We start from the raw sequence: 15,428 nt of genomic DNA, 5'->3' as shown, positions 1-15,428 counted from the left end.
TCCAGATAGGTGATCCTTTCTTCTGCCTCATATAATCCTTTGCTGGCTCCCTCTATTGTTTTTGTTTTTAATTATTATTTTATTCTTGAGCCTTGGTTGCTTCTTTTCATATATATTTTTTCTGTCTCTTTGCTTAACTTTTCACTATGTTCTTCCAGTCTTCTTCTGAGTTCACTGAGTATCTTTACGACCATTAATTTGAACCTTTTCTCTGGGTGGTTCCTTATCTTTGTTTTCATTTAGTTCTTTTTCTGAGTTTTTGTCTTGTTCTTTCACTTGGAACATATTCGCTTGTCTCCTCACGTTGCCCAACTCTCTGCTTTGTGTCTATGTATTAGGTATATCAGGTTTGTCTCCCAGTCTTGAGGGAGTGACTTTGTGTAGTACATATCCCAGGAGTATCCCTCACGTTGGCTCTGTATGTCCTTCTGTTTGAAATGACCATGACTGTTATGGGAATGCTGGTGTTCTGGGTTTGTTCTCAGTGTAACTGGTTAAAAGGCCTATGCAAGGCCAGACTCCAGGGTAGGAGTTGCTTTGGGGAGATGCCTGTGCTGACTGAGGATGTCTGTTGGGTCTGGCAAGGCAGGGGGCCACTTTGGAGAAGCTCTGGTGCCAGTTGTGGGAGTCTGCAGGGATTGACAGGGTGCAGTGGTACTTTGGATGGGCTTTGGTGCCAGCTAAGTGTGCCTGCTGGTTTGGGGAAAGAGGGGAAGCAGCTTTGGAGAATCACCTGCTGTATTGCATCCACTGGTAAACCTGGGACTGTCGGAATGGTTCTATTAAGTTAGAGGGGGAGAGTCAGAAATGGCTTTTGCCAGTGCTGAACCAACTAGGGAGGGGGTAAACCATAAACAAAAACCAAACCAAAATGATCAAACCATAAAACAAACAAAAAAACCTGTCATTTGCCTCTCTGTACCCAGAGAAGTTCCAAGAGATCCCTGCTCCTTGGGCACACACTCTAAGTCAGTGAATTTCTTTCATGTATGCCCCAGGTTCTTTCCAGGCTGCTGTCTTTGCACGGGGACTCAGAGTGAGTAAATTTAAAGGGCACAAGCCCTTTAAGGGCAAAATCTCATTTTCCTACAAACCTCTGGCTAGCCTGCATTTAAGTCACACTGACTTTCAAAGCCAGATGTTACGAGGTTTAATCTCCTCAGTGCAGCTCCTCTGGGCTGGGGAGCCTGATATGGGGTTTGGAGCTATTGGTCCTCACAAGGAGCCTTTGAAGCTATGATATCCTTCCCACATGTAGGTTACCATGCCAGGGTTATGGGTCCTCTCCAGATGGCATCTCTACCCCTCTTGTATTTGTCTTCAGGTCATTCTCAGAGATAGTTTCTCTATATGTAGTGGCTATTTTGGTGTGTGTCTGGGAGGAGGTAAGCCCAGGATCTTCCTACGCTGACATCTTGTCCCAACACCTAAATATCCTTCTTCAGTTAAAGTTTCAAAGGTAAAGTTTCATATTACCTATCCCTATGGAATCAGTATTTTTTTTAACTTTTTCCTTTTATATTGGAATATAATTAATTAACAGTGTTGTGTTAGTTTCAGGTATATAGCAAAGTGATTCAGTAATGCATATACATACATATATTTTTCAAATTCTTTCCCCAGAGTCCCCTGGGCTGTACACTAGGCCCTTGTTGGTTATCTCTTTTAAATATACCAGTGTGTATATGGCAGTATTTTTGAAATCAGCTGAAAACAAATAAAGTGTCAAGAATACATGGAGCCTCGGTGCAAAGTTACAAGTTCCTTTTCCTGCTGAAAACCCTCATGGATTTTTTGTTCTTATTAATTGGGCAGTGTATTGCACTTTGTTTACATGAAAAAGACCCTTCTAATAGATGTAACACAGAACTTGCTATCATCACCAGAGAAAAATCTCAACACAGTGGTGAAAGCGTATTTGATGTCAGATGAGTTTGCTCCGCTACTGATCTGTGCCTCTTTTTGAAAGAGGGCAAGAGTATTTACATTACTTCAGAAGCCCCACTAAAAGCTAGAAATGATTTTCAAAGAAAATAGGACTATACAGATATTTATACTAAAGTATTATTGATACTGGAATCTTCCATCAAAATAAAATTGACAAAAATTTTCATGTTTATAGATATATACACAAATATACACATATATGTAATTTTCCTGAAAGATATGAAATATACATAGAAAGACTATTTGGTAAAATGAACAACTATGACAAAAAGACATTGCCTTTAGATGATTTTTTTCATTCTTATTTTATTTTTTACATTCTTCTAAATGTTCTTTAACCAACATACAAATGTGAACATGTTTGTGTATGTGAAAATGAAGTGAAAGTGAAAGTGAAGTTGCTCAGTTGTGCCTGACTCTTTGTGAACCCATGGACTGTAGCCCACCTGGCTCCTCCGTCCATGGAATTTTCCAGGCAAGATTACTGGAGTGGGTTGCCATTTCCTTCTCCAGGGGATTTTTCTGACCTGGGTATCAAACCCTGGTCTCCTGCATTGCAGGCAGACGCTTTACCATCTGAGCCACCGGGGTGGGGGCGTCTATAACTAACATACAAATGTGAACCCGTTTGTGTATGTATGTCAAATCAAAGCTTCAAGAATATTTCTCATAGTTTGCTGTATAAGAAAATGTATTACTGACTATTAACAAGTTCAAGGTAATTTTTGCCCTGATGAAACACAGATATTGTTTCTGTGTAATATTTCAACTGAATAATTCAACTAAAATTTTTGATTTTTCAATAATTGAAATTTATTGCAATAATTCAACTAAAATTTATTGAGTATATATTATGTATAAGGCACTGTGCTATGAACAGTGGCAAATACAGAGGAAAATAAAATATTATTCTTCTCTTCAAGAATATATATTCATAACAATTTAGTATATAGAACAATATATTATATACTAATATATAGATAGCTCAGTTGGTAAAGAATCCACCTGAAATGTGGGAGGCCTGGGATCGATCCCTGGGTTGGGAAGATCCCCTGGAGAAGGGAAAGGCTATCCACTCCAGTATTCTGGCCTGGAGAATTCCATGGATTGTATAGTCCACGGGGTCGCAAAAAGTCGGACTCGATTGAGTGACTTTCACTTTCACTTCCATAGTATATGTTCTAATATATATACAGACGTGGTAATGAAAGAGAGGTTCTGTGAACTATGGCACTGCTTTTGAACATTGCCAGTACATGAGAATCACCTAGGGAAATTATTACAGATGAAGATTGCTTATCCCTTCTCTAGTAGTCCTATGATTAGAAATTTATATTTTAGTAACTCCCTCAAGATAATGCTTCAAAGGACACCGAAATAAATGATAATGAAATGAGCACTGATATATGAGATACACATATTTAGCATGTCTCTTTGTTTCTGTCTGTTACCAGGATATGTCTGGGCAACATTTTAAACCTTAAAGCTTCAAATTTCATATACATAAGTTGAGATAATCATTATTACATTATAGGGATATTATAGGTAAGATAAATAATATTCCCAAGTGATCCAGATCAGTCTAAAGTACACACAGTAGGTACTTTCAGGTATATAATGTGGAAGTCTTAAACCATTGCCGAGTGGTAGACTGAGAAAAGAAATTCTGAATCAAATGAAGCAGGAGAAGCAATCAGAGAAGCTTTATGCAGAAAGAGAAATTGGATTGGGTCTTGAATGTTGAGAAAAACTTTGATAAACTAAGATAAAGAAGAAATATTTTCTAGTCAGTAAAAACATGGTGGTGAGGAAAAAAAAAAAACAAACCAGGTGTGGTTTGAGAGCTGTGGATGTGACAGAGCAGAGAAAGCTTGGGTTGTCATGGAAGACAAATGTGAAAATAGGTCTTCTGGGCAGATCATAAAGCATCTTGACAATCCACATAGTGATCTTTAAATTACTCTTAAATAGTAGTAAGTTTAACTCTATTTGAACAAGGAAGTGATTAGGGCATATAGGGTTTTAACACAGTGATTTGCTGCTCACATATAAGTTGTATTAAAGGGATGAGAGGATAGAGTAGGGAGAACAGTCCACAGGTTATGGTAGTAAGTCAATCACTTACTAAGTTACAAGTGTCTGAACTCAGGTAATGAAGAGGAAATGGGAAAATGAAGTGACATATGTGGGATATATCTGAAAAGGGTAGATAAACCTAGAGACAGAAGTGATGTGAAAGTTGGAGAATAAGCAGTTTAAAGTTAATCAAGAAGTTTTGAAGTTGAGTGAATAAAAGATTATGATTTCATTTTAAAAACACAGAGCAGAATAAGATAAATAATTTGAGAAAAGATATGAAGATCTATTAAGTGGAAGTGTCAGAAGAATAATCCAGTGGCAAAGTCCAACAGGAATGTAGCAGTGAGGTTCCAGATGAAGAACTGGAGGCAAAGAAGAATCAAAGCTCATTTTCATGAAAGCAAGAAGGTGAAGATACAGGAATGGATGTAATTTTTCTAAATATTATTATATTAATGCCAATGTTAATCAAGCTGTGTGTCAGGCATTTTCTAAGTACTTGTTATACTTTGTATCATTTATGTTCACAATAACCCTGAGAGGAAGGCATTCTCATTATCACCATTTTATAAAGCACGGGACAGATTGAGAGTCAGTGCTTGCCAGAGGTCATATGGCAGAGTTGGCGTTTAAACCCAGGCAAATTGCAAGAGTGAATATTGACATTTTAGGAATCAGTGAACTAAAATCGACTGGAATGGGTGAATTTAACTCAGATGACCATTATAGCTACTACTGTGGGCAAGAATCCCTTAGAATAAATGGAGTAGCCATCATAGTTAATAAAAGAGTCCAAAATGCAGTACTTGGATGCAATCTCAAAAATGACAGAATGATCTCTGTTCGTTTCCAAGGCAAACCATTCAATATCACAGTAACCCAAGTCTATGCCCCACCCAGTAATGCTGAAGAAGCTGAGGTTGAAGGGTCCTATGAAGACATACAAGACCTTCTAGAACTAACACACAAAAAAGATGCCCTCTTCATTAATAGGGGACTGGAACAAAAGAAGGAAGTCAAGAGCTACCAGGAGTAACAGAAAAATTTGGCCATGGAGTACAAAATGAAGCAGGGCAAAGGCTGACAGAGATTTCCCTAGAGAACACACTGGTCATAGCAAACACCCTCTTCCAACAACTCAAGACAAGACTCTACACATGGGCATCACCAGATGGTCAACACTGAAATCAGATTGATTTTATTCTTTGCAGCCAAAGATGGAGAAGCTCTATACAGTCAGCAAAAACAAGACTGGGAGCTGACTGTGGCTCAGATCATGAACTCCTTATTGCCAAATTCAGACTGAAATTGAAGAAAGTAGAGAAAACCACTGGACCATTCAGGTATGACCTAAATCAAATTATCCCTTATGATAATACAGTGGAAGTGACTAATAGATTCAAGGGATTAGATCTGACAGAGTGCTGAAGAACTATGGACAAAGGTTCATGACATTGTCCAGGAGGCAGGGATCAAGACCATCCCCGAGAAAAAGAAATGCAAGAAGGCAAAATGGTTGTCTGATGAGGCCTTGCAAAGAGCTGAGAAAGGAAGAGAAGCTAAAAGCAAAGGAAAAAAAAAAAAAAAAGATATACCCATTTGAATGCAGAGTTCCAAAGAATTGAAAGGAGGGATAAGAAAGGCTTCCTCAGTGATCAATGCAAAGAAATAGAGGAAAACAATAGAATGGGAAGACTAGAGATCTTTTCAAGAAAATTAGAGATACCAAGGGAACATTTCATGCAAAGATGGGCACAATAAAGGACAGAACTGGTATGGACCTAACAGAAGCAGAACACATTATGAAGAAGTGGCAAGAATACACAGAAGAACTATATAAAAAAGATATTCATGACCCAGATAATCACAGTGGTGTCACTCACCCAGAGCTAGACATCCTGGAATGTGAAGTCAAGTGGGCCTTAGGAAGCATCACTATGAACAAAGCTAGTGGAGGTGATGGAATTCCAGTTGAGCTATTTCAAATCCTAAAAGATGATGCTGCAAAAGTGCTGCATTCAATATGCCAACAAATTTGGAAAACTCAGCAGTGGCCACAGGGCTGGAAAAGGTCAGTTTTCATTCCAATCCCAAAGAAAGGCAATGCCAAAGAATGCTCAGACTACCGCACAATTGCACTCATCTCACATGCTAGTAAAGTAATGCTCAAAATTCTCCAAGCCAGGTTTCAGCAATACATGAACCATGAACTTCCAGATGTTCAAGCTAGTTTTAGAAAAAGCAGAGGAACCAGAGACCAAATTGCCAACATCTGCTGGATCATCGAAAAAGCAAGAGAGTTCCAGAAAAACATCTAATTTTGCTTTATTGACTATGCCAAAACCTTTCACTGTGTGGATCACAACAAACTGTGGAAAATTCTGAAAGAGGTGGGAATACCAGACCACCTGACCTGTCTCCTAAGAAGTATGTATGTGGGTCAGGAAGCAACAGTGAGAACTGGACATGGAACAACAGACTGGTTCCAAATCGGGAAAGGAGTATGTCAAGGCTGTATATTGTCACTCTGCTTATTTAACTTATATGCAGAGTATATCATGTGAAATGCTGGGCTGGATGAAGCACAAGCTGGAATCAAGATTGCTGGGAGAAATATCAGTAACCTCAGATATGCAGATGACACCACCCTTAAGGCAGAAAGCAAAAAAGAACTAAAGAGCCTCTTGATGAAGGTGAAAAAGGAGAGTCAAAAAGTTGGCTTAAAGCTCAACATTCAGAAAACTAAGATCATGACATCCAGTCCCATCACTTCATGGTAAATAGATGGGGAAACAATGGAAACAGTGAGAGGCTTTATTTTTTGTGGCTCCAAAGTCACTGCAGATGGTGATTGCAGCCATGAAATTAAAAGGTGCTGGTTCTTTAGTTATGACCAATCTGCTGCTGCTGCTGCTGCTGCTAAGTCGCCTCAGTCGTGTCCGACTCTATGTGACCCCATAGACAGCAGCCCAAAAGGCTCCCCTGTCCCTGGGATTCTCCAGGCAAGAACACTGGAGTGGGTTGCCATTTCCTTCTCCAATGCATGAAAGTGAAAAGTGAAAGTGAAGTCACTCAGTCGTGTCCGACTCTTTGCGACCCCATGGACTGCAGCCTACCAGGCTCCTCGGTCCATGGGATTTTCCAGGCAAGAGTACTGGAGTGGGGTGCCATCGCCTTCTCCAATGACCAACCTAGACAGCATATTAAAAAGCAGAGACATTACTTTGCTGACAAAGGTCTGTCTAGTCAAAGCTATGGTTTTTCCAGTATTCATGTATGGATGTGAGAGTTGGATTATAAAGAAAGCTGAGCCCTGAAGAAATGATGCTTTTAAAGTGTGGTGTTGGAGAAGACTCTTGAGCGTCCCTTAGACTGCAAGGAGATCCAGGCAGTCCGTCCTAAAGGAAATTAACCCTGAATATTCATTTGAAGGACTGATGCTGAAGCTGAAACTCCAATATTTTGGCCACCTGATGCGAAGAAGCGACTCATTGGAAAAGACCCTGATGCTGGGAAAGATTCAATACGGGAGGAGAAGGGGATGACAGAGGATGAGATGGTTGGATGGGATCACTGAAGCAATGGACATGAGTTTGAGTAGGCTCCAGGAGTTCGTGATGGACAGGGAAGCCTGGTGTGCTGCAGTCCATGGGGTCGCAAAGAGTCAGACACGACTGAGTGACTGAACTGAACGGAAACTTGCTCCAAATTATGTGTTCTTAACCTTGACCTTTTGCTGTTCTCAACAGAAAATACAGTGTGAAAAGAGTAAGTCCAAAACCAGAACCCTTAGGAACACCCCTGTTAAAGTCTGAGTGGAGAACCCACATTCCTCAGCATCAGACTGAAAACAACACAAGACAACAAAGTGATCTTGTTACAAAGAGAAGAAGGGTAAGGCAAAAGAAATAGCTGTCTAGTGGTGAAATACAGTACACAAAGGACAGAGAAGATGGTCTTAATTTTTTTTTTTTCCTCTTACAACTGAAAAAAAAAAATTAAGACCATCTTCTCTGTCCTTTGTGTCTCTGGTAATTAAAAAAATTTTTTTGATCAAATGGTTTTAAGCTAGGTGCTACCTTTAATTTACCCCCCCTATTTTTAACCTAGCCGTATTGAAGGTCATTTATAGCACTTAAGGAAAACATGGTAGGATACGGAAGGGCAGCAAAACTAAATCCAAGAGAAATCTACACTCTGACTGGATGTCCTGGGTGTTTCCGTCTATTTGGCCAGAGAAGAGTCTCTCCATGGCTTCCCATCATTCTCTACCTCTCTGTATTTCAGCATTTGTTCTGTGTTCCTTTCAATTTCTGCATCACATACACCTCCTCAGTGTCTCTTCAATGCCTTCACCTAGTTCACAGGTGAAGTTTGTATTAAGTTTGCTGTGAAAGAAACTTAACAAAAGGGAAGACTATTTGAAAACCTCATGAAACTAACCTTCAAAACAATCCATATTCTATGTATGAAGAAATCATTATTATCCTCAGTTTTACTACTTTGCCAAGTGTCTTTTTAAGTAATAGTTGGTATTTGAACTGATTCCACATGTTCATTCAGACTCATGTGTGCTATAAATTTAACGCCTTGTCAGAAGTATTTTAATCTTAACATGTTGAACTCCTCCATTCTGCCCTTATAAACTAACTCTAACCAACTTCTGGCCCTGGAGCAGTTTGTGTGTCTAAGCACAAAGTACATGAGAAACTAGATGTAGATGACTCATCAGAGCCATCTAAGATCAGTCTTGCTAAAGGTGCTGTATTAATCTTGGCACTTCAGTTTTCATGGTGATTTTGGGGTTCTTGGACTTTCTCTGTTCAAACCAGATGGTAGCTAAGGGTTCCTAACTCCTTGTAGATATAAGTGAACTAATCTGCCTATGCAGCTGACAATGGACTACAGTTATTCCCATGGTAGATTAGAGATCCCTAGTGCTAATTTCCTTTGGTTACATCCATTTCCAGCTTCCACTTCCATTTTCATCATTCTTGGTTCCACTCTGTCTCCACCCAAATTTAAAACTCAACCCTTTACTGGATTTAACTGAAAACTCTACTCACATCTACATTTTATGAGAAGAATAATTTTGCTGAAGTTTTACAGAAGGAGTTGTGTAAAGAATTTTTAATTGGGTCCTGCATATTGTTCTGCCTCCTTCATTACATATCTCCTTATCTCAATTTAGTTTTATTTATTCCTTCTCCTTTTTTTTCCCCCCTTGGGTAGAACTGGATTCACTACTTTCTCTAAAATCTTGGCCATTATTGATGCCTTTAGCATCTGATTTTTTTTCCTAAGAACATGTCACTGCTGGTATTTCAAGTAATTACAATATTCTTCCTAAGAGGCATTTATGTGAACAAGATTTTCTCCATTTTGTTACACTATGAGACCTGTTTCTATGCTTTTACAATTCACACACATGACCTCCTTGTGTTCTCTAAGTTTCCTTTCAAGTGGGTTCCTCTTGATTTGTCTCTTTGTCTAAACAGTAAGTTGTTCTGGATCTTTGCCAGGTTAGTCTGTTGACTGACAGTATTACTGTCACGCCTGTGCTATTTGGAAATCTGCCTGTCCTCCAGCCTCCATTTGTCACTAACTCCTGAGCACCCTTCTCTCAAATGGTTCCCTCCTTTCCTTGAGTCCAAGTTATGACACCCAGTATGTGCCTCACCTTGTGGATGTTCACCTTTCCCAATTTCATTCATCTTACTTCATTCAACTTCCTCAGTCCAAGTTCTGACACCGTGAAAATGCTCAATAAATATTCATAATCAATGATGAATGCACATGACTCTCTTGCTTCAGGAATCCCATGCATGATCTGGTTACTGCAGAGTGGGTCTCTCCTAGGCTATTCTGCTGTACCAAGAAAACATCTGGGGTTATGTTTTAATGCTATAGTCTAGAAGACATATATTACAACTAGGATTTGATGACATGAAATATAATTTTGAAGCAAAATCCAAAAGAAATGAGAACTAGTGTAAACCTAGGTATAGCTTGTTTGTTTGTGTTTTTTTTTTAAACCCAGCCTTTTGAAAAGGATTTCTTGTCATCTTGCCTTAAACAGAGCAACCCAGGAAAGTTGTGAGTACCTAGTTCTATGAATAAGATTATAATTATTTCAAATTTGCTTTATATTTCTTCTCAACAGTGACCTATTGAGACTATGTTGGCAGTCCAGTGGTTAAGACTTTGTGCTTCCACTGCAAGAATCAGGGAATCAATTCCTGGTTGGGGGAACTAAGGTCCCACATGCCTTGTGGTGTGGAAAAAAAAGTGACCTACTATAACCCAATAATCCAACTGTTTATTTATCCTGGGAAAAAGTCTGCAAATATGCACCAGGAAATGCATATAAGAATGTTCATGGAATTAGAATTAATGTTAAAGAATTAAAAACAGCTTAAGTATTCATGTTCAGAAAAATCAATAAATAACTTGTATAGAATTCTGTTGCATAAAAACATAGCAGTGAAAATGGACTACCAATGCATTCATCTACATAGATAAAGTGTCTTGTTAAGTGAAGGAGCAAGTTCCAGAAGGCTCTATAAAATATGGCATTGCTTTTATAATGCTCTAAAACAAGTAAAAGCAAAATAGTGTTTGGGCAGGTTTTTTTTTTCCCCCTAATGACTTAACCAACAAGAGTAAGAATTCCTCCAATTATAAGGAAGAAGAGATAGACTTGAGTAAGTCAACATTTTACCTTGTAAGTCTTAATCATAGTGAATTGTCATTCTGTCCAAAATCTGGGAAAGTAAAGCATCAATTTTTCATGGAAAAAAAATGTGAAAAATACTACCCTCCCAAGAATAGAACACTGGAGAACTACATGGATAAAGAGGATCTGGTAACTTCTCTTTGAAATTCTTTCCAGTTGCATGAGACTGAAAACTCACTGAACTCTGGACATGGTAGGGGAGAATGAGTGATCTGCAAGAATAGATTTAAGGAGGAAAAGTGTGCTTACAATATTATGGAGAGAAAAGAATCAGAAATGTCCCCCTAAGGTTGGAAAGAAAAGCACTAATAATCAAGGGAATGCAAACCAAAACTAGTCAACAAATTGATCGAATTGGGGAATAAGAAATTAGACTATACATTTTAATGTTGTGTATTAATCTCCATTATTAGAAGAGTTTTATATTGATACAAAGCTCTAGGAAAACTTTTGACAATTTGTAGCAATTATATTAAAAACAATTATACCCTATGACTAGTCATCTTAATTTTTATAGATGTAATTCCAAGCTTGTTTATTACATTATTATTAATGATGTGAAAAATTAGGAAAAGCATGATTATCTGATAATAGTATACTGCAACATTTATCATAAATGACATCATAACATTTATCATAAATTTATTATCATAGATGATACATCCAGATGATAAAATATTATCTTTAAAATTTCTGACAGTATTCACAGCATGGAGACATATTCCTGATATCATTAGAAACTGATAGTATAAATAAATTGAATTTTAATCTTGGCATGATGTCAACTGTATAAATATATAGGAACATAATCAGGAAAATCATTTTCTTACAGGTATTGACATTGGTAAATTTCATCCTACTTATATTTTCAAGGTTTTCTAACTTATCTACAGTGTATAGTTTTTAAAAACCTTAAATAACAAGAAACCAGCAAACTTTAAAAATGGTGTGTTGAAGCGTTAGATAATTTTCCTTTCAACTCTTACAGCTAAATCTTCACTGTGGTGGAAAGAATACACACTAAGCACCAGGAGATCTAATCTCACCACTAACTAACCAGCTTTGTTAGAAAATCTCTTTGAGCCTATTTCTTTTGTCTTTAAAGTGTCCAGCCTCTCTCAGAGGGGTTTTACGAAGATCAAATGGCATAATGTATTTGTAATCTCTTTAAAAGTACAAAGTGCTATACTAAGGCTGTTGAGAGAGCATTCCCTTCCCAAATACTTACTGGAAACTCATAGGCAACTTGTCAGAAAAACACACTGTACTTTAATAAGAGTAGAAGTGTGATTCACATATCTTGTCTGAAATGAAGTGAACTTTAGTCATTTAAGTGGGCAAAGTGGATCAAGAATCCAGAAAGTCAAATATAAAATTTATTTAATTCTCCAGAGTCAAACAGGTAGCTAAATGTTGTTACTTGACTTGTATTCCAGGAAGTATGTCAGGAGGAGTAGACTGATAGGTAGGTTTGTGACCCAAGGGGAAATATAACATCTAAAAGAAGAGACAACAGAGGAAAGGAAGAAAACACTATGAACACTTAAAACCTGGACCATGCTAACCTGATAAAATAAACAATTTGGTTCTTTACTTAGTTTTAATTTTTTTTTTAATAGCACCTTAAAACAATGATTTGATTGGAATACCATGGGCAGAGTAGAAAAAACAGATGGCTCTGGTGAAGGCTAAGAAAGCTGGGGAAGTTAACAGCCTATTGAAAATGAACTCCTACATAAATTTGACTTCCACTTATGGGTAATGCAGAGAGGATTAAATCTGAAATCTACCAGCTGATAACTCAAGGGTCTTCATTCTGACAGTCCCTGTCACAATCGAAAACCAAGTGATTAATACAAGAATCAGGTGTGCTAATTATCATGTAGAATACAGAAACTCTAATTCTCTGACAGCCTGGAAATGTCACTTCTCAAAAAAGGAAAACACTAAAATCATAAGTCAGAATCACTTTGAGTGCCCAATAATGTCATGATTTCAAATTGGTGATTTCCATAATTAGGTACATGTTCATTTCATTAGATCATGTGGGAGAAACGATGGAAAAATCCTTTGCTTCTTGATTATAAAAGCTAATACAATGCACAGTTATACTTTTATTACTGCTAGGAGAAAATGGCTGAAATAAATAAGAGTCCCCACATGCCTCAGAACTTGTATTGCTCAAAATCTTTTGTAATGTTTATAGTAAAAGGGGTTAAAAAAAACTCTATCACGTTTATAACCCAAACAAATTAAGAATGCAATTGAGATACCAAAAATGAGAATCAGTTCAGTTCAGTTGCTCAGTCGTGTCTGACTCTTTGTGACCCCATGAATTGCAGCACACCAGTCCTTTCTGTCCATCACCAACTCCCAGAGTTTACTCAAACTCATGTCCATTGAGTCGATGATGCCATCCAGCCATCTCATCCTCTGTCGTCCCCTTCTCCTCCTGCCCTCAATCCCTCCCAGCATCAGTCTTTTCCAATGAGTCAACTCTTCGCATGAGGTGGCCAAAGTATAAGAGTTTCAGCTTTAGCATCATTCCTTCCAAAGAAATCCCAGGACTGATCTCCTTTAGAATGGCCTGGTTGGATCTCCTTGCAGTCCAAGGGACTCTCAAGAGTCTTCTCCAACACCACAGTTCAAACGCATCAATTCTTTAGCGCTCAGCCTTCTTCACAGTCCAACTCTCACATCCATACATGACCACAGGAAAAACCATAGCCTTGACTAGATGAACCTTTGTTGGCAAAGTAATGTCTCTGCTTTTGAATATGCTATCTAGGTTGGTCATAACTTTCCTTCCAAGGAGTAAGCATCTTTTAATTTCATGGCTGCCGTCTCCATCTGCAGTGATTTTGGAGCCAAAAAAATAAAGTCAGCCACTGTTTCCACTGTTTTCCCATCTATTTCTCACGAAGTGATGGGACCGGATGCCATGATCTTTGTCTTCTAAATGTTGAGCTTTAAGCCAACCTTTTCACTCTCCACTTTCACTTTCATCAAGAGGCTTTTTAGTTCCTCTCCACTTTTGGCCATAAGGGTGGTGTCATCTGCATATCTGAGGTTATTGATATTTCTCCCAGCAATCATGATTCCAGCTTGTGTTTCTTTCAGCCCAGCGTTTCTCATGATGCACTCTGCATATAAGTTAAAAAAGCAGGATGACAATATACAGAGTCATTTTGAATAAAAGCACAAATACTAGAAGGGTATTTCTTTTTAGAAAATAATCATTTACTTCTTTATTTTTGCGCTGTGCTGAGTCTTTGTTGCTGTGCAGGCCTTCCTCTAGTTGCAGCGAGTGGATGCTACTCTCTAGTTGTGGTGCACGGGCTTCTCTTGTTGCAGAGCATGGGCTCCAGGTATGCAGGCTTCAGTAGTTGTGGCATGTTTGGCTCAATAGTTGTGGCATGTTTGGCTCAATAGTTGCAGCTCCCAGGCTCTAGAGCACAGGCTTAACAGTGGTGGTGAACAGGCTTAGTAGCTCCGTGGCATGTGGGATCTTCCTGGATCAGGGATTGAACCCTTGTCTCCTGCATTTGTAGTTGGATTCTTTACCACTGGGTCACCAGGGGCACTCTAGAAGTATATTTCTAGCATCTTACTTTCCTAAGAAGGACTTTAATGATGTTAAGCATAATTCTGAGTGTTCAAAGACCACACACAAACACACGCGTGTGTGTGTATGTACATGCATGTATATAAATACATAGGTATTTTGGTACCAAAGAAAACATAAACCCCTAGAAAGTTAATACAAACAAGGTGGGTTCTAACAGTAGAAAGAAGGAAAAAACGTGTGTATATGAAACATTGATGTGCATCAAGTTTAATTTCATGAATTCTTATCATTTAAAAAAATTTGGATATTTTACAGGATGGATGGCATCTCAGGTACTGGAAATTTTGAACTCAGTAACATTTGAGATAAATGAGGATTTCTGAGAAGAAACAGTGCATTGGTGATTCAGAATTAACTTATAAGCAGTAGTACATTATTTAGAGTGAGAAGAGATTTATCTATCTGAACTGGCACAGATACTTCTAATCCAACTATTTCACAATAGGTCTAGTCTGGGGCTTCCTTGGTAGCTCAGTGGTAAAGAACCTACCTGCCAATGCAGCAGAACTGCATTTGATCCCTAGGTCAGGGAGATCCCCTGGAGAAGGAAATGGCAACCCACTCCAGTATTCTTGCCTGGGAAATCTCGTGGACAGAGGAGCCTGGTGGGCCACAGTCCATGGGGTTGCAAAAGAGTCGGACACAACTGAGTGACTAAACAACAGCAACTAGTCTGGAATCAAACAAAATCCTGAGAAGAAATGTTTACAAAGGATTTGGAACGACTGTGTGTCCATTTAGAAAAATGTTATTACTAGAAAGAGGGACTTGTGAAATTGTGAGGTTTGTATTATTGTGATAGAAAGAAGCAAAAGTCTAAACAAGGACCTGGTTCATGGTACTGGCTCTGCCGTTTGGTGACTGACTGACTTTGGGCAGGTGCACCTATCTGAGTCTTGATTCTCTTACTTTGAAATGGGTAACAAATAATAATTTCCCAGACAAATTTAAGGGTTTTTAGAAGTATCAAATATAAAAAATGAAATTAGTTTCAAATACATTTGGCTAAAATCAGTTCTACTAATGTAAAGTATTATT

At 38.3% G+C, this 15,428-nt stretch overlaps 1 protein-coding gene across 23 annotated transcripts in view; it reads left to right on the top strand.

The window, feature by feature from the left end:
- Nucleotides 1-15,428, top strand: part of LOC129623048 (uncharacterized) — a 367,755-nt gene that overhangs the window by 194,816 nt on the left and 157,511 nt on the right. For 2 of the 23 annotated variants that reach the window (XR_008700271.1, XR_008700298.1), the window contains exon 4: nucleotides 7,776-7,920. The exons of the other annotated variants lie outside the window; for them this stretch is intronic. The gene's annotated coding sequence lies outside the window, so the exon portion shown is untranslated. The remainder of the gene's footprint in view (nucleotides 1-7,775; nucleotides 7,921-15,428) is intronic. 23 annotated transcript variants of the gene reach the window in all.

Source organism: Bubalus kerabau, chromosome 11 (genome assembly GCF_029407905.1).
Source record: "Bubalus kerabau isolate K-KA32 ecotype Philippines breed swamp buffalo chromosome 11, PCC_UOA_SB_1v2, whole genome shotgun sequence".
Classification (NCBI taxonomy): Eukaryota; Metazoa; Chordata; class Mammalia; order Artiodactyla; family Bovidae; genus Bubalus; species Bubalus kerabau.
Note: the sequence above shows the minus strand (reverse complement) of the source record. Positions and strands in the feature narration are given on the sequence as shown.